Source organism: Camelus dromedarius, chromosome 12 (genome assembly GCF_036321535.1).
Source record: "Camelus dromedarius isolate mCamDro1 chromosome 12, mCamDro1.pat, whole genome shotgun sequence".
Taxonomy (NCBI): Eukaryota; Metazoa; Chordata; class Mammalia; order Artiodactyla; family Camelidae; genus Camelus; species Camelus dromedarius.
In genome coordinates, this window is record NC_087447.1 from 46,926,142 (window position 1) to 46,946,091 (window position 19,950).

At 39.0% G+C, this 19,950-nt stretch overlaps 1 protein-coding gene across 2 annotated transcripts in view; it reads right to left on the reverse strand.

The window, feature by feature from the left end:
* NUMA1 (nuclear mitotic apparatus protein 1) overlaps window positions 1-19,950 on the reverse strand; it is a 63,643-nt gene that overhangs the window by 34,679 nt on the left and 9,014 nt on the right. The gene's annotated exons all lie outside the window — the stretch shown is intronic.

Here is a 19,950-nt window from a genome sequence, read left to right on the forward strand (position 1 = left end):
TAGGTAGAACTTGTCCACATGGAAAAGGAGAGAAGAGTAACGAAGAAGGGAAAGTAGAGGGAAGGTGTGAAAGTAGAGGAGGAACAGACTTGAAGGGGACGTTGGGGTAAACGTTAGAGAATCTTGAACTTCAAGAAATCAAATAAAAATTTGAACGTTTCTTTTGTTGCTTGTTTTTAGCAGAGATATGCTATTGTTTTTAGCAGAAAGATACGATGAGAAGTGTACCTTATGAAATTATTTTGGTATATAAATGAATGAGACTAGCAGCAGGAAGGCAGGTCAGAAGGCTGTCACAACAGACAGGAGACAGGTGATGAGGACACATGAAGGGTAAGGTTAGAGAGAAAGGAAAGAAGAGGAATGAGGACATTGTGGAGACAGGATGAAGACAAGGGAATGACTGGAAGCAGAGAGAAGAATGAAGAAGAAAGTGTGAGGTATAGCTGGGAAGACAGAGAGGCCATATATAGAATTAAAATAAGTGCAGAGATGATATGGATCATGTTAGAATAAGAGGGAAAACAAGGTGTGATAAATAGCAGCTAATGCTTACTGAGTGCATACTATGTGCCAGGCACTGCTCTGCTGGCCTACCGTTTATTAACTCATTAATCTGAAAAACTCCCTTAGTAAAGTAGGTACTGTTATCACTCATCTTTACAGATGAGGAAACTGAGCCACAGAGATAAAATAATTTGCCCAAAATCATTGGACCTTTACATCACTTGCTGCTCTGCGTAACCACTGAATCTCAGTATTCCTGTCTGTAAAACAAGGATACAGGTACCTATCTTATAAGATTGTGATGAGGATTCAATAACATCTATAAGGTGCTCAACACACTGACTAGCACATAAGGCACAAAGTGGTGCTTAACAAAGGTTAATTCCTACTTAGGCATTTTGGCCCCTTGTCACCAAGGTGTCCAAGCAGAAGTTGGCTCACCATTTCTCAGGGGAGTTAGTGGCGTGCTCTTCCTTGGAGGATATTAGATCCTCAGGATATTTGCTTTCCTTCCATCAGTCTGCCTCTACAGCTTTTACCTTAAGGTCAGCTCAAATTTTAACTCCTCAAGTATTAACAGTGGTTATCTTGGGGAGGAGTTAGATTATAGAGGGGAGTGGTCTTTCTACACTATATGTTTCTTTTAATGTTTGAGTTTATTTTTAATAACCATGTATTACATTGGTGAATAGAAAAATGTGTCTACATTTGGCACTGGTACTGCCTTAACTGTATATGCACAGAAGTCTTGTTTTCACATCTAAAATGTAAATTCTTCAAGGGCATAACCAATTCTATTTCTCTATGATCCCGCATAGTACCTAGCACACTAGGATTCCTTCAATCTGTTCCACTGAACTACATCTGGTTGGAAGGCTTCCACATTCAACCTTCTGGCCACCAGAGAATGACTGTGGTGAGTGGCAGGGGTGCTGTAGAAGGGGCCAGACCAAGGTCCATTGCTGCAGAGACCTCCCATGGCCCGGCTTCTTCTCCTAGGCAGGCCCTGTATCCTAATCCCACCGTATATTGCAGTCCGTGGTGAGCAATCTCTACTGGTATTCAAAGATTCACCAGGAAAGTAAAGGAAAGCAAAAAGAAAAGCTCTTACAGAAAAACAAAGTGGCAAACATACTTTAATGATTGGCACAATCAACACTCCAGAAAATGTATGAGGTGAAAATAGGAGGCAGACCAGCTAAAATCACCCTGGCCACAACTTGACACTGTGTCAGCCCTGAAGCTCTCTAGTACATTAAAGAATTGATACTGTGTCTCAAAAGAATACAAGAGGTGCTCCCCCCACCATCCCTTGGCTCTAAACTCAAGATAACAGCTTCCAGCTGTGAGCCTCAGAGGTGCTGAACTCTCCTCTGGAACCTCTGCCAAAGTTGCCAAGCTTCTGGGCCTGCTCTTCAAGACAGTCAGAGGAGCCCAGCCAGTTTCCCCAGCTTCTCCCTCCCCAACCACAGTGCCACCACTCCCCTCCCTCCCGTGGCAGCCAACCGGCAGAACTTCCCCACCCCTCCTCCCAGCCTAGTCAGGCGGTAGGCAGGCCACATGGCTCCTGCTAGATTCCACGGCCCCTGCTCATTGTCCCCAAAAGAGTGGGTAAGAGTAAACCATTTTAAAAAGAGACAGAGAAAGAGAAATGAAGGAGGGTAAGAAAACAACACATGACTAACACAAAATTCAGAACAGCCTTCAGATAGAGGTTGGAGGGGGTTGGTGATGGGTGCAGAGTGCACCGGGTGTTTCAAAGGGTCTGGTAATATTACATCTAGAGCTGGGCGGTAGATGTGTAGGTGTTTATTATTTAAAATGTAAATGCTATAATTTTTAAAGTGTATTACCATTTTTACAAGTTTAAACAGAAGACAGGAGGGAAAAGATTCCTAGAAATGGCTCAGGAATGAGTAGCTCTTAATACAAATAATTTGCCTAGCATTCAAGGCCCTCTATGACCTGGCCCCAGTTTTACCTTTCAGAATCATTTATGCCCTTACCCAAATCCTCCACCCTGCTGGACTGGTCTCACTATCTTCTAAAGTCCCTCTGGGCCTCTACCTCAGCCTTCCAGCCTGGAAGGGAAGTTTTTACTGTAGGAAGCTGTAGGCTAGGGCCCAATGAGAGCCTCTCTCAGTTCCTACAGGCCCTCCCACCAGGAAAGTTGGCAGAAAAAATGTTTATAGATCCACTACCCTATATGCAATGCTTTCTAGTCTTTCCTCTGCCACTTGCTATCCTAGCACAATAAATACCTAAAGACTATCATTATTGTTGCTGCTGTTACTGTTGTAATTAATAGCTAACATTTTACTGAGCACTTCGTATATGCCAGGCAGTATGCTAAATATTTTTTGAGCTTTATTTTTGCTTAATCCTTACAATAACCCAGTGACACAATAACCCAAAATACTGTGATTATCCCTATTTCACAGAAAAGGAAACTGAGAATTAGAAAGATTACATAACTTGCCTAAGGTCACACAGAGTAAGTGTTGGAGGCAGAATCTGAGCTCAGTTTGAGCCCAGAGACCATTCTCTTAATGGTCATTTTACCTAATCCTTAGAACAATCTATAGAGTAGGTTTTATTTCCACTTTAAAGATGAGAAAATGTGAGGCTTAGGCATTAAGTGACTTAGTCACATAAGTAGTCAGTTGTCTATCTGGTCTCTGCACTATTCTCTACTGCTCCTGAATAAACACTGAATGAATGAATAAATGGTAGTACATTCTCGGTGGCTCAAAGAAGCCTTTATACCTTTACCTCCTCAAAAAAATCAACTTTTTAATCAAAACAAACAGTTCTAATTTCAAAAGTAACCACAAAAGATTTTTTTTTTCTGAAGAGGCAAGAGCTTTACAAACACTAAGGGACCAAAACTCCCCCGAAGCAGCAAGCATAGAAGAATCTTCTACTAGAAGGGATGTTGGACATATCCCAAAGGTAAGAAGCCATGGAGAAAGAAGGGTGGAGGAAACATTATTGGTTGGTGTGAAGGACTAATGTTTCAGAACCCTGACCTGGAGCTTATTTACCAAGCCTTATTCTCCCTCTCTAGAGGAGAGTGGCTGAGTAATGAGGCAGTGTTTGTAAGCCTGAGCTTTCTGGGGAGAAATGTAGAGGGCATATCAAAACCCTGAGAGGATTCATTATGACATCCAAGAGGCCCTATTCAGTTCTCCCTCAAGAAGGTCTTTCTACAAAATACCTAAGAACCTGTTCACCCTGTTTCACTGTCACAGAGGAGCAAATGGTTCTGTCCCTACAGGCAATATCTCTAGCACAGTGTTTGCTCACAAATACAGAACTGATGATGAAAAAGGTAAAAAGAACAGTTTTAATGTAAAGATGTGCAACTCCTGGAAACGGCCTTGTCAATGATAGAAAACACACTAGATTTGGTGTTGGAGGCCCCTGTAGGTAAATTCTGCATTGGCCACCTACTATATTTGTGGCTTTAAGCAAGTCACTTGCCCTAGCTTGGGTCTCAGGTGAGGGTTAGATCATATCTAAATTATCTCTAAAAATTCCCATGATTCTTTCTCCAGGACACCATTCCCAACAACAAAAATCTTGAAATGAAACTAATTTCCTCAGAACAAGGTCAAAACTTCACCGGTTAGGGCCTCCTTCCCCCCAGAATAGCAAATTCTCTAGGAACAGGAACTTTGTCACCCTACTGGGACCCACACCCAAAGAGAGGTACACGTGGGTGTGTCATTAATCCTGATGAAAGAAAGAGGTCCTTGGAAACTGGTAGTACTGACTTTGCATGGGGTACAATGAAAGGTGATTGGCATTTACAAGGTTTCATAAATAAAAGCCACAGAGACAGTGCAATTTATTACTACACTGATTTAAACATCCTAAAGAAAAGCAGCTTTCTGTACCTGCTCAACAAATCAAAGAATCTCAAGGTTGAAAGAGGCCTTAATGGTCATCTAGTCCCATCTTAGATCCATGCTGGAATATATGTGACAAGTTTGCTGAAGATTTGCTATCTTCTGTCTGAAAGAAATTCTACCACTTATTTGTATGCCTGAGCAAGGTCTGCAGATTTGAGACAACTTGTGATTTCACAACATAAGCTTGGAGAACAGTGACCCTACCCAGGATCTGGTTTGTTTCAAATAGGCTTTAAGTAGCCACAAAACTCAGAGGACACCTCTCTCTTCTCCCTTCTATCCCTCCCGCCAACCCTGTTGTCTCTCCCCGCCCCCCTCTTCCTATCCCTCTGTCTTCTATATCTCCACTTCATGCAAACACTGAGACTGCTGTCTTTCTGGTTCCAAATCTACTTCTCTTTTTACTACCCCAGGATGCTTTTAACCACTGACAGAAGTGAACAAACACAGATATTAGTAGGAGTTGGATTTCTGAATGGGATGCTAGCTTGACTCAAAAACCAAACTTGTCAACATGTTACTAATAAGTTAAAAAAAATGGGAATGGTATTTAACATGGCCATGATAAAAAATTATAAATAAAAAAATTTTAAAACTCTAACATTTGAACCAACTTCAAGGATTTAAAAGCTATATCTCACATCTCAATTAATTCCCACTAAAGAACCCTAAAAGGTAAATAAGCATGTTTATTCCAATTTTATAGACTAGGAACCTAAGCCTCAGAAAGAAGACAACACCTGCCTCAAAGTCAACCACTAAGGTTGCAGTACCAGAACTCAAGTCTTCCAAATCCATGGCTCTCTCTAGACCACCTCAGCTACATCCTATACCTTTCCCATTAGTATAGCCTTTTATTCATACAAAACACTTAAAAATTTATTGTTCAAACTGCTTCTGCTACAGCTTGTGAAATGGCAGGGCAGGAGTCATCTTCTCCATTTTTAAAGATGCTGAGTAACTTGAACAGCAGTAGATAAAATAACAACCCATGTATCTGAAATCACTGAGAAGTACAAAAATCCTCAGAAGCAATTTTCCCCAAAACTGAAATTCCTTCCCTTTAGGACCAAATCCTTCATATATTTAAAAAAACAAACCAACCAACCTATTTTATCGCCAAAATGCATAAGATGTGTTACTCTTTACTTGGTATTAATGAAATTTGACCAAGGACATTCAACTATAAACATGAAACAAACACCTATAAATACTGTCCTGGGGACTCGAAACTGAATTTAGACAGGCTTATAATCCTGTGGAGAAAGAAACATACCTATAACTTACCTTAATATGAGCCCAAAGAACATGGACTTGGGAAAGGAAAGTGAGAGAACATTGGAAAGTCTAGTGGAGACCAGTAATGATTTACTAAAGAGCAGTGCAGGAGTGGGGAGGGGTGTGGAAGAACAGTGCGAAGCGCTGAAAGGTTCTGAGCAGGAGAATGGTGTACTGTGTGTGCTTTGAGAAAAGGTAAGTCTGACACAACACTGAGTCCAGAGACAGACAGAGTTAGGCAATTGTGGCAGAGATAAAATTGCTGCTGTCAGGCAAGGGCAGTAGGAACTAAAAAGAAAGTTATATTTAAGAGGCATTACAGAGGTAGACTCAAAGCTCTTAGGATGTAGGAGTATGGGAATGGTGGAGGGGAAGAAAAGACCTGTAGGATTCTTGCTTTGGTAAAAAGACTTCAGAACAGGAACATAGAAGTTACTGTTTTAGAGAAGCTGTGCGGCACTGATTAACTCAGGAAGGTATGATGAAAAAAGTTTTACCAAGGAACTAACATTTAAACTGAGTACTTAAACTCTGAGTAGGATGAGTAGGGTTTCACCAAAAGAGAAGTAAAAAAGAGCATTCTAGGCAGGGAGAATAGCATGTGCAAAGACAGAGCTTATTACATTTGAGCAATGGCATGCAGTTGTAGAAAGGTGCAGCAAATGATGAGACTAGTATTAAACTGTGAGGTACTTATATCACGCTAAGGAATTCAGATTATATCCTGTAGGCAACGGAGTAAAGGGGAGTAACATAGAGCAGATCTATATTTCCGTCTGCATGAAGTACAGGCTACAATGATGAGAACTAGGAGGAAGGCAATATAGCATAATGGTTGAGAGTATGGCATCTAGAGTTAGACAGCGTAATCAAAATCCTGGCTCTATAGCTTACTAGCTCTGCAAACTTGAACTTGTTATTTAATCTCTCTGTGCTCCCAGTTTCCCCATCTGTAAAAAGAATAGTACTTTCTTACAGGGTCAATAGAAGGAATTAGCAAGATATATGTGTTAAGTGCTTAGAACAATACCTGGTACAGAGATAAATGCAGCTACTATTAGAGGCTGAAAGTTCATTAGTAAAAAGCTACTTCCGCATGTGGTCTAGTGTTGTCCATGCTCTTCCTTCTACCTAAAGCTTTCTCTTCCTACGTATTCACCTAATTAATTCTAACTTATCCTTCATACCTTAGCTCAAATGCTATTTCCTCATATAAAATCTCTCCTCAGCCACCTAGACTAGCTCAAGTTCCTACTATGCAGAGCACCATATTCCTTTCCTTCACAGCACTCACAGTCTCTAATTACACCTTTTTATGTTTCATTAATTTCTTCTTCCTATTACCAAAAGATCCATGAAATTACATATTGTGTGCTCACCACCAGTTCTTAGAACTGAGCACAGCATCTGGCACATAGAAGGAATGTGGTAAGTATTTATTGAATGCATGAAAGGTTTCAAATCACATTTTTAAAGTGAACCCTCTTCAGATATAATCTTTACATAGAACCAAGGATACAGATAAAAGTAGGCTGTTTGAAGTAAAGGATGTTTGGAACCCCCTTCTGCTTCCACCTAGTTCCTGAGTCAATTCTGCAGTTCTAGTAAGCTTTGCAGAATCCAATGCAAAACCACTGTTTGTTCCAAGCAAGTAGTAATATATGCCTGAAGTAAGTCAGTAATGATAAAGAGGAAGCAATAGCTTTGAGAATTACTTACGACAGACCCTGAAAATCAATTATAAGAATGAAAAAAGGAAAATTCTAGAAGCACCTCTAAACTTCCTAGCTTGAGTGAATGAGTAGATGAACACGTGTGCGAAAAACCAAGAAAAGAACTTCAAAAGTAATATATTAAGATCATTCATTAAGCACTAATCCATCAACCCTGTCAAGCAAGTACCATTAATACCCTCACTCATAGATGAAGTTTCAAGATGCTGAACAACCTATCCAACATCATTAGGCTAACAAGTAGCAGAACAAAGGAGAAGAGTATAGCTCAAGTTGTAGAGCACATGCTTAGCATGCATGAGGTCCTGGGTTCAATCCCCAGTACCTCCCTCTAAAAAAATTACCTCCCCCTCCAAAAATAAAATAAAACTAAGTTATTAAAAAACAACAACCACCAAAAAAACAGGCTGAGGACCACACACACACACACAAAATCAAAGCCAAGTCTGTTTCACTCCAAAGTCCATAATCTAAACCATCGTGCTACAATGGCAGGCAGGTTGAGAGTTTGGTTTTAGACATGAGGTACTAGATATATAATTAGGAAAATCTAGTAACTAGTGAAAAATATGATTCAAGGCTAGAAATACAGATTTGAGTCACATTTTTAATGGTGTGACTATACTCAGAACGGGTCTGTGGTAGGATCATGCTTGCCTATTAGGCCTGTAAAGGGTGGTGTACTCATTTGCTATTGTAATTGGTTAATCTTCGGCCAAAGCTTCTGCCGTACACAGCACCAGCATTAAAAGAAGTGAGAGACTTCGAGAGAAATTCCAAATATTTGGGGATTCTTTCTAGGTCCTCTATGTTATTTCCATTTCAGGAGAACTTAACAGAAACCAGTGACTACACCAATGTCAACAACAACAAAAAGGAGATAATACAGGTGGTTAAGAAAATGAATTTTGGGACCAGGCAAACTTCATTTTCTCTCCTTACTTAAGGTTCGCATCATCTTCCTGCTCGGGATTCTACCTTCCTCACCAAAAACAACTAGCATTTATGTACAGTTTTTCATCATTGACAGTGTTTCCCATCTGCAAAGTATTTCACGTGATCTCACAACAGCTCAACAAGGTAGACATTATTGTTTTCATTTTATCAGAGGAATGAAGTTCAGAAAAGCACCTCACCAAGGGTCACACAATTTTTTTAAAAAGCAACAGGACCACAATGCAACTCTGATAATCTGGCTCCAAACCTTGAGCTCTTTCCAGCAGACTCACCCAAGCTAACCATGAGTCACTGTGTTTAAAAAGAAAACAGCAGGGTGATAATGCCTGGAAAGAGCCTGATGAGATGCTGCTAATGCTCTATTTCTTATATAGCAATAGTAATGAGGTGTGTTCACTCTGGAAAGTCAGGAGTTATATACTTGATGAACTTTTCTGTGTGTACGTTATACTTTAAAAGGCAAACACCAAGCAAAATTAAGATAGAAACTAATCAAAATTCAAGAGCATTAAGTTGGATGTCTCAGGGCTACAAATATATTTACCTGACTTTTCAAATAGTAGCTACATATAGGACACCTACTAGTTAAGTAAGCACAAAATCCTTGCACACTCAAATAACATATCTAACCACTTCTCCCCACCCAGAACGTCCAGGTGATATCAGTGAATCTGATGGGATTAGAAGCAAGGGAAGCCCAGGAAGGCGCCAAATCACAGTTAATGAAAAAAATAACTGGCATTGAAAAGTAGACCTATCCTATATCATCAATGATAAAGATACTACAATTCCAGAGATAATAAAAATGTGGAAAAAACGAAGAATGACAATATGCATTCTAATTTCAGACTGTTAAAATGTTTTTTAAAAGGCATTTAAAATTAAATGAAATACAACAGAGAAGAAGGGAAAAATAAAAAATAAATGAGATACAATGTTCTAAAATCTCAAGAGGTAGGTCAACTTTAGAACGTAGACCCACTCACTTGTGGAACGTTAGGGATAGAAAAGACCTTAGAAATCAGTGTCTCCTGGTACAAGCTCTTCATTTTAGAGATGAGGAGACTGGGGCCCTTGTTTAACAGTTGTTAAATGATCATATTTTTTTTCTTTTTTTAAAAGCCCAGCCCTTTTTTTTGGGAGGGTGGGGTAATTAGGCTTATTTACTTAGTATTATTATTTTTTTGGTGCAGGTACTGGGGACTGAACCCAGGACCTCATGCATGCTAAGCACGCACTCTACCACTGAGCTATACCCTCTCCACTAAATGACCTTATTAAATTAAAGCTCACACATCAGAAAGTTGAGAACTACAACTACAAAGTTAATTCCCTTACTCCTGGGTTTTCTTTCCACTACCCGGATACCTCCCCTGAACCCAAGAGAAGATCTGCATGTTAACTCTATTTTTCCTTTCATAATTCATTAACTCACTACAAAACTTTAAAGCATATCTTAAAAATCAATTAAGATGAAAAACTGTTTAGGAAACTTCATTTCTTACTTATACAAGTTTATTTTCCTTGTTCTCTAAACCAATGAAGCAATACAAAGTTAGATAAAAAACAAAATTAGTAATCTCTGAGCCCTTCCATCCCCCTCCAAGCCCTCCCAAAAAGAAATGTTAGCAGATTTTTCTATGCTCCAAAAAACATAAGCACAAATATATTTTTAATTTAGGAGAACTTTTTGTTTCCTATTTTTAAATAACTAGGTTTACACATTAACATTACTCTGCAACCTGTTTTTCTCAGTAATTTACCATGAACATCCCCCCAAAGGTCAGTAAATAAAATTCTAACTCATACTTTTAAAAATTGTATAAATAACAGTTCATATAAAGGATATATCATAATGTGTTCACATGTTTTCCTATTGATGGACATGGCTACTTCCAATCTGTTACCACTTCAAACAATGCTGTAATGAATATCCTTATACATCATTTCTTTTTAAACAAAAGAAAAAAAAATCTCTACACACACACACACACACTTTCCTTGTTGTCCCATGTTTTGATTGCTTCCTTTCCTATCATCATCCCTGCCTTGCTTGCTCACAGAATTTTTCTCAGAGCCCGGTGTGATAATCGAGAACAAAGCAATCTGGAGAAGGTCAAGACAGGACATGTGATAGTTACTGTTGGTAAATTAGAATTGGCCTGTTTGGCTGCCTCTCCCAGCCACCTGCACATAGTGCCCACCCACCGCCTCATACATGTGCTCCTTGTTCTTGTCTCAGCAGCTGCTTCCAACTCAACTGATGTGGGCTGAGCTGGCTTGGGGAATTAATCCCACTTTGTCACACTCCTGACCCTGACAAGTGCAGACAGGCCAATCAGTTAGTCAAACAAATAGGAAGGAGAAAGGGTACATTATTATGAAATAATATAATAGAGAAGTACATAGAGTAAAAATGAAAACTCCCCGTTCACCAAACTTTAACCCACAGTTGCCAATGGCACTCCTCAGAGGTACCATTGTTATGTTTGTTGTATAGCCTTTCAGACTTCTCCTAAACATGCATACATACAAAAATGTATAGGTATATATACATGCATGTATAGAGATACATGTGGATATGTGTATATACACATATATGCAGATACACGTGTGTGTCGATAAAGAGTGTGTATGTGTTTGGTCTACATACCGGTAGCCATACTGTATAATTTGTTCTGCAACTTGACTTTTTCACTTAAAAATTTTACATGTTTCCATATTAGTATATAATAGATTCTAGTATGTAATAGATTCCTCATACTTTTAAGAGCTCAAGAAAAATGCCACAGTAAGATCATGCCACTACTTTATTTTCCCATTTTGCTATATTTGGATATTTAGGTTGCTCATAGTGTTTTGTCATGACAAAGAATGCTACATTGATAATACTGGTGAACCTCTTTTTACATACAAGCGAATATTTCTCTAGGATATACACCAATAATCGGAATTGATGAAGTTTGTGAATGTTAAATGTTGACAGGTATTCCCAAATTGCCATTCAAAAAGGTGTACTAATTTATAGTCCCACCAACAGAGAATAAAAAATCCCTTTTTTACACCCTTCCAACAACAGGTGTTATTTTTTATTTTACCAATATGAAGGATAGAAAATAATATATTTTACTTTAATTTACATTTTCCTGATTTCCAGAAAAGTTAAATATTCATATGTGTAATTGGTCATTCTTAATTTTAATGGAAAGTTTTACCATTTTGATTTTAAACATAAGAACTCAGAGAGGCTAAGGTAACCCAGCTAGTTAAGTAGTAGCCATCAAAGCTACATTTTTAAAAAACTTCCCAAAGCCAGGCCCTCTGACTATCTAATGTATTTTCCACAACCCAGGGGTCAAAAAACTATGGCCTGCGGACCAGCTGCCCATATTTTGTAAATCAAGTTTTACTAGAATACAGCCATGCGCATTCACTTATGTATTATCTATGACTACTCTAGATCACCAATGGCAGAGGTGAGGAGCTGTGACAACATGCCCTACAAAACCTAAAAGATTTACTACCTGGGTCTAAACAAAACAATAACTCACATTTAACACCTAAAGAAAAGTTTCATAATAGAGATTAATTATTGTCCAATAGTGTAGCTGTATTAGAGACTGTGGCTCATTTTAAAATAAATTTATATGCATTATAGAACTGGTATATAATATTGAAGAAAAAAAAGTCCAAAACACTCAAAAGAAGTCAAAAGATATTCTTCTACTTCTTGGCTGGGACCTTACTCTAAACGGTTTCCTATTCTCCATCGTCCTCGTCTCTTTAATTTCAACTGAGGAGAAACCGATCTGGTTCCCAATGTCCTTCCTTGACTTTGATGAGCAATATAGCTCCCATTCACACACTACAATGAAAATATAAAATCGAAGCAAGCCCCACTATGTCTGCTGTTAAACACCCCCCAACACATACACATACATATACACACACACACATTACAGGTATCACTCCTCTTTTCTTTGTAGAGAGAAGATGCACCAGGAAGCAGCTAACATTTCCAATATGTCTAAGAGCCAGGACCCTGATCTTTATGGGAAAGGAGGGCCAATTCTCTCCCTCTAGATCCTACCCTTCTGAAGATCCCGCCCACAAAAGTTAGTAATTTCTCCCAGGAGTTTTAGGCCATTCAGTGCATTTCCTCATACAACCAAGAAGGCATTCTAAACGGTTCTCTGGAAAGAAACTTGCCAATATATATTAAGAACCTAAAACATGTTCATAAGCAAACATCATGCTAAGTGAAACAAACCAGACATAAAAGGACAAAAATTGTATGATCCCATTTATGTGGTACCTAGAATGGGCAAATTCATAGAGACATTAAGTAGAATAGAGGTTACCAGGGGCTGGGGGAGGAAGAAATGGCAGTTATTGTATAATGGGTAGAGAGTTTCTGTTTGGGATGGTAAAATGTCCTGAAAATGAATAGTGTGATGATTGTACAACATTGTGAATATACTTAATGCTACTGAATTGTACACTTAATTGTGAATTTAACACTTTAAAATGGTTAAAATGGTAAATTTTATTATGCATATTTTATCAAAAAAATTTTAAGTGGGATTCCTAAAAAAAAAAAAGTTTATGGTCTTTCATCAATTCTAATCACAGCAATAAAAGTTTTGGAAATAATCCAAAATATAAACACAAATATATACATACTAACAGAATTATCATCATGAAAAACTGGAGAAAAAGTACATATCTAACAATAACTCAAGTAAATTATGATATATCCATATGAGGAAGTCTTATGCAGTCATTAAAAATATTTTGAATAATTTTAATAACATGGGGAAATGTTGAATTTAAAAAGCAGGACATATAGCTTTAGTGTGATATGACCATTTATTTTTTTAAACTACATATACAAATGTGTGTGTCATATATACACACACACCTGCATACTTGTGTTAATATGTGTGTATATTTATAAGGAAATATATCAAATAACGTTTATTTCTGAGGCACAGAATTACAGGTCACTTCTTTCTCCCTTAAAACCTTATTTTTCATGTTTTCTAAACCGTACCATGACATACAATCAGGAAAAAAAAATTAATGTCACATCATTTGCCCCAGTAATTCACTTACAGACATATAAGAAAATAACCAAAAACACTGGCCCAAAGCATATGCATAATAATGTTCATGCAAAGATATACCAGAAATTAATAATAAATATTAATAAAAACTATTAATAATTGTTACCTCTGCAGAGTAGGATTAGAATAAAGGGTGAAGTGCAAAGGGACTTATTTCCTACAATGAATATATACTATTTTTCAATCAGTTCAGAAAAAATGTTCTTCGTTTCCACTAAATAATGAAAAGCCCACCCCTTATGATGAGTTTTATTCTCAAAGAATTAGCAGCAGTAAGTCACCCACTAACAAGACTGCTTAATGTATATGCCTAAGAAAATCTTCATCTATAAGTGGGTAGGGAAAGCTCAACCTAAAGGGACATTGCTGACTACTTCCTGCCTTCTTCCTTTTGGAGGTGCTTTAGTAAACATAACTAAAGAATCAAGTATCCAAACATTAAACACCTGACAAACTTTATACTCTAAGAACAACGACTGCCACCTTCTCGACTCTGAAATCTAAGACCTTACACATGAAAACCAGACCAAGACCTAAATCATACGGATTGGATCATGTTTTTCTTTATCAGAAACACTCAACAGCTAACTTCACACAGAATAAAACCCAACTCCCTTAGTATGATGCTTAAGGTTCTTTAAGATCCAACCATCAAACTTCTCTTCCAGACTCATCTCCAGCTCATTCCTCTAAAATACCTTCTATCTCAGGAACACTTTTCCCAGACATCCCAGGCATTTTCCAGGCTTTGTGCCATTGCCCATGCCATGACTTCCTCCAAAATGCTCTTTCTTCTAAACTTAGTGAACTCCAATTCACCCTTTATAAATTGGCTCAAATGCTTTCTCCCTTCAAAAGCTCTCCTTGTTCCTCCCAATTTAGGAACAACTGTTGTTTCCTTTACATTCTCCTATACTGCTTGTTCCTCTACACACTTTATTTCATTCCTCTTTCAACACTAGCTGCGTATATGTTTCACTTGACTAAGCTGTTGGAGGGCAGAAACCATCTTATTCACCTATCAGCTCCTTTCCAACACAATGCTTGCACACGGAAGGTGATAAATAATGCTGCCCAACTGAAAGACAGTCAAATGGCCCCAATCTAGTGAATTCTTTCAGTGAGTCAGCCAGTGAAGCCAAACTGTCAAAGAGGACAATCCCTCTAATTTAAAGCCATATACCTAGCATGAGTGACCAGCAGAAAATGTCATGGGCTTGCCACTTTAAGGGGACTGGCAAGCTGTGTTTACACAATTTTAATTAAAACTTAAGGGCAATGAGGGAAAGAAGAGAAATAGAAAGATCAAGAAGTATGGATTCTTTCGGTCATCTCCTCCTCTGGAGCCCAAATCTCCCAGTCTAGTGCCCAGCAAGCTCACCAAGCAGCCTATTCTCTCCACTGTAGGATCCAAGTATTGAAAAGCAACTGATTAGGCCACTTTGTCTCTCTAGCAACTGGCTCTGCTCTTAGGCATTTAATTTCTAATTGTGGTCACATGGGGCTTTTTCCCTAAATGAATCCCACACTGCACCAATTATTAAGAGAATCTCTTTAAAGAAAGGCTAGAAATTAACAACAGCAGGGAACAAAGTCTCTAAACCTTCTAAATCACAATATCTACCCTGTCCATTTTGATGAAATTCACCCCCACCTCCTTCAAACAATAAGCCCTACCAGGGAATGACTTCTCTCAAGACCAGCATGTCCTGTGATTGTTTTTCAGGAGAAAGCTCCCAAAGCCTGCTTCTCATTAAACAGCTGCTTCATGTTAGATCACTCAGCTGTGACTGCAAGAAGAGAGTATAGTCACTATAACTTAAGGGCTAAAAAGGAATTCCACTCCTACTCCTAGTATAATAGTCAAGCAGTTTAGAACAGATATTTTCCTACCTCAAACCTCCTTAGGTCAACCTGTTTTCAGGTCTAGAACTTTTAATATCTAACTCTTCCGATATTAAAATGAAGAAAATATGGCCTTAAGAAAGAATTGCAAATCATCACAGAGTGACTAGAATCTTTTGACTAGGCTGCCTAACACCTTATTTTCCTGACTAGTTATCAATAAAACCACCACTTCCAGGAACAGATTCCAGGGTACCACAAACAGCCTAATTTAAATGCATTTGAAATAATCCTTCTGCCTTGACCCCCCTCTCCATCTCCACCCTTTCTCAAACTCAAACTGATGACCAAAACAAACAGAACAAAAAAACTATTAAGTAGCTTGATATATCATTTCTCCTACAAAAGACTGGAGCCACCAAAATCATCTGCTTCAGCCATACCACCTGGGACCATCCTGATCGTCTCTGGCATGCTGCTGAGCAGTGGCTGCTGCAGCCTGAAAAACTTGTGGCTGTGAGTTTTCTGGAGACGGGACTGCAGCAGCTCCCCTCAGCTACCATGTTCTACAGTAGCACGTTCCAACCCTTTGTGGCTCTTAGCACTTTTGTGATTTGGGAGGACTACCATGAGAAAGGCTCATTTTCTCCAATATCTGGTCACCTTGCCGTAGAAGCAAGCATGCACACAGTGAGCATAAAGGAAGGAACACCTTTTTAAACAAACATTTCCAATCTTGTTAAATCAAATGAAAACTGTAATCAAAATAGTCTCCTAAAATATAAAACACTCCCAAAGTCTACTCCATGTGAGACACAAACAAAAATTAAGTCTTACTGTTTTATAGTGACACCTCATTCTTCACCAAAAAAGGTAGGTACTGCTTACTTTACTCTTTGGCTCACAATATCTTCTGGCAGTTTCCAAAAATCATGAAGATTCGCTGCCTCTCAGAATATTCAAAAGATTGTCTTAGAGGCCAAAAATGTTTTGAACACTGGCAGCATCACCAGAATAAATGTAAAGGCTGAGAACACATCTACTTTGAAGCAAACTTACAAATATTGTAATTGTCCCAAAGTTACCATGAAGGGGACAAGGCATGTGCAATGTATGTCATATGTCTTAAAAATAAACTATTACACTAATTTATAATCACACATTATATAATCGTTAAGTTTGGGCCCTGGAAGAAATCTTTCAGATCATGTAATCCAAACAGTTCATTTTTACATATGAGAAAACTCTAGTCCACTGGAGTTAAGCGGTTGTCCCTGGTCACACAGCTGATTAGCAGTATCAGGACTAGCAACCTAGTTGCCCTGACTCCCAGCATAAGCCACAAATCCTAATCCACGCACCTCCCTCTTCCTGTTCCTCACTGTTATTAGGGGAGATAACTTGGTACACGAAAGCATACCAAGAATGGTTCTTAAACCCAGTAGCTGAGAAATGACAGCTTAAGACCAGGACTTCTCTGCAATCACTCCTATGGGTATGAGCCATTGTTTCATGTCTGGTTCACAAGAGTTCTGGGTGATCTACCTCACAATGGGGGTCAGTGAAACCTTCGAGACACTCTCCCTACAACCAGAAGAATATGTTTATTAAACATCTCTGCCCACCTCCTGTAGTAATCTGTTTATTTCAAGTAATTGAAAGATGGTTACTTTGAAGAACCTGGATCAAAGAAAAAGAAAGTAGCAGAGATCCTGTTCGGGAAAGAGCTGACCTCTGAAAATGCAGAGGGGAGGAACCATCTTGACTTACCTCCTGGTAAACAGCTTTCTCAGGTTTGGACAAAGCGATCCTGGCAATCTGGCTTAGAACTAGCCTCTACCCAGGGAAGGAGCAAAGGGACAGGAATGCTGTTCATTCCTTCATCACACCGACTTGTGGTCAGCTCAGCCTCACATCATCCTGGGCAGCCCCAGCGTTCTGTAGATCAGACAGCAACCAGAAGGGAAGCCATGCAACCTAGGTCAGTGGGGTGAGTCAGTGGCAGAGCAGGAAGAGTCACTTGGGCAGAAAGTCTGGCCTCCTGTGGCAAGACAACCAAACCACACCCTAACTTGGTCAGCACTAGGAAGGCTCTGCCCTACTAAGATTCCAGTCTCTAAACCAGGGAAGGTCCTTCCTCAGGAGGCTCCATACCACTCTTATTTCCAAGTGTCTTCCTTCCACCCAAAAACCTTCCATTGCTTTCTTCCTAAAGCATTGTATCTAAATTCTTTGGCTTAACTTTCCAAGAGCTCCATTATACTGTCTCAAGTCATTTATTCAACCTTATTTCCCACTGTTCCACAGTGTACACTCTGAAGTAATCAAGCCAGTCTTCCCACTTCTTTCCACATGAGCCAAGCCCTTTCTCATCTCCATGCCTTCAGTTATTCAGCAATAGTAAATTCAAGCTCCTTCAGGGGTTAGGTAGGTAATAGAAATCAATGTTGCAGCAGGGCACGTGACAGAACTAATGAGTGTTGCCTCCACCTAAAGGCATTCAAATATTTTAATTCAAATACTTGTGCAATATTTCACTATGAACATCACAGTAACATTTTAAAGAGTTATCAATACTCCTTCTAGCTTGCATGTAAGGTTAGGCAGCTGGCAAAATGCTGAGTACAATCTCTAGGCCTGTCTGAAACTAAAGCAAGCTATTAGGCTTCCCAGTAGTACAACCACCACGGAAGATACAGAGCTCTAAACTCTGAAGAGGAAATTAACTTTTCTTGATATATAACCTTAGCAGTGGGATGAGAAGCCCAAGCAGCAGCTTAGCTAACCATACCCCTATTACCTCAAATTCTGTTCATTTTCCAAACTCCATCTTCCTACCAAAGTCTTTCCTAGTTCTTCGAGGTCCTACTGAGTTCCTCCTTCTCTCAATTTTTATAGGGCTTACAGATTAGAAAACATAATCAAGTGCTAAATTATATACTGTCATGGGGAGGGGGTATAGCTCAGTGGTAGGGCACATGCTCAGCAAGCACGAGGTCCCAGGTTCAATCCCCAGTACCTTCATTAAAAATAAATAAATAAATAATACACTGTCATGCAAAACTGAATACTGCTTCCATGTTTTCTGACTTCACTATCAAACTACTGTATTAACATATAGTTATACCAAAAATGTTTAACCTGAATCTAATTAGGAGAAAATAGTCACACAAGTCCAATTTTAAGAGACATTCTGCAAAAAACTAGCCTGAACTCTAGCGGGGAGGGTACAGCTTGAGTTGTAGAGCACATGCTTAGTGTGCACAATGTCCTGGGTTCAATCCCCCGTACTGCCTCTAAAAATAAGTAAATAAACCTAATTACTCTTCCCCTTACGCCCCCTAAAAAAAATTAAAGAGAAAAAAAACCCACTAACCTGAACTCTAAAGAATGTCAAGGCTATAAAAGACAAAAACGCATTCAAGGTTAAAAGATATTTAAAAACTGTTCAAAGTTAAAGCTGATTAAGGACATGACAACTAATGCACACATGACCTTTCAATGGACCCTGAACTGAAAAAAAGTCAAAGACAGACATCATTGAAAAATTAGAGAAATCTGAACAAGTATTGTATATCTGATGTACTGAATTTCTAGGTACTGATTTTATTGTGGTTATCATAGGAAGATATTCTTATTTTTTTAGGAAATACTTGCTGAAATATTTAGGGATGAAGTACCATGATGTACACACCTAACAGTCAAAAAGTTCAGAAAATGAAGGATAGGGACCAAAAATGGCAAAATGTTAACAACTAGAGATTCTAGGTAAAGATCATATAATAAGCATTTGTAATATTATTCCTGTAAAGTATCTGTAGGTTTGAACAGCTGGGGAGTAGGGAAATCCTATATTATACATACAAAATTTAAATACTCAGCTCTGTGAGAGGTGTATTAGGCACTTGCTATGTATTTGCTCACAGCCTAAGGAAACTGGGCTTTGGGGGTCAGCAACCAGAGTCCATTTTGCAGCAGTTCATGAGGGGTACAGTGGCAAACTATAAGGGAACAAGAGGTTTCCCTCAAATTCACATCGTAACAGCACAGGAAAGATAGAAGAGTAGGCAATCAAAGCTATTGTTACCTCGCCCCTCACTGAGACTACCCAGCAGTTAGGCACTCAACAAATGCTCTCTTACAGGGCAGAATGCAGTTGCTGCCCACACACAGGACCAAGAGCTGAGGTCACAATGCACCCAGCTTGCCACAGAGTACCAAAAACTTGACAGCCTGCAAAGGAAGTGTCTCAGGCCAGTCACAGTAAGGCACTCAGGAGGTCAAATAAATAAGCCTGAAATATATGCAGTCTACTCCTCACCAGACAAACCAGTCCTTAGCTGCAATAAGGCAGAAGAAATCTGTAAGGCTAAATCACTGGCATTTCCTGCACTGGCTTCAAAGAAACTGGTCCTTAAAGAGGACAGAAAGGGCAGTTGACACAGCTGTTAACAGGGGCCTCAACCCAGGAGTATGCTGTGCAATATGCCCTCTCTCCCTTCTATGGCCACAAGGTCATTTTACTTCTGCCAAGTGGTCCCTTATTAGGGCAACTGACTGCCAATGGTCAACTCTCAACCTTGACTCTCT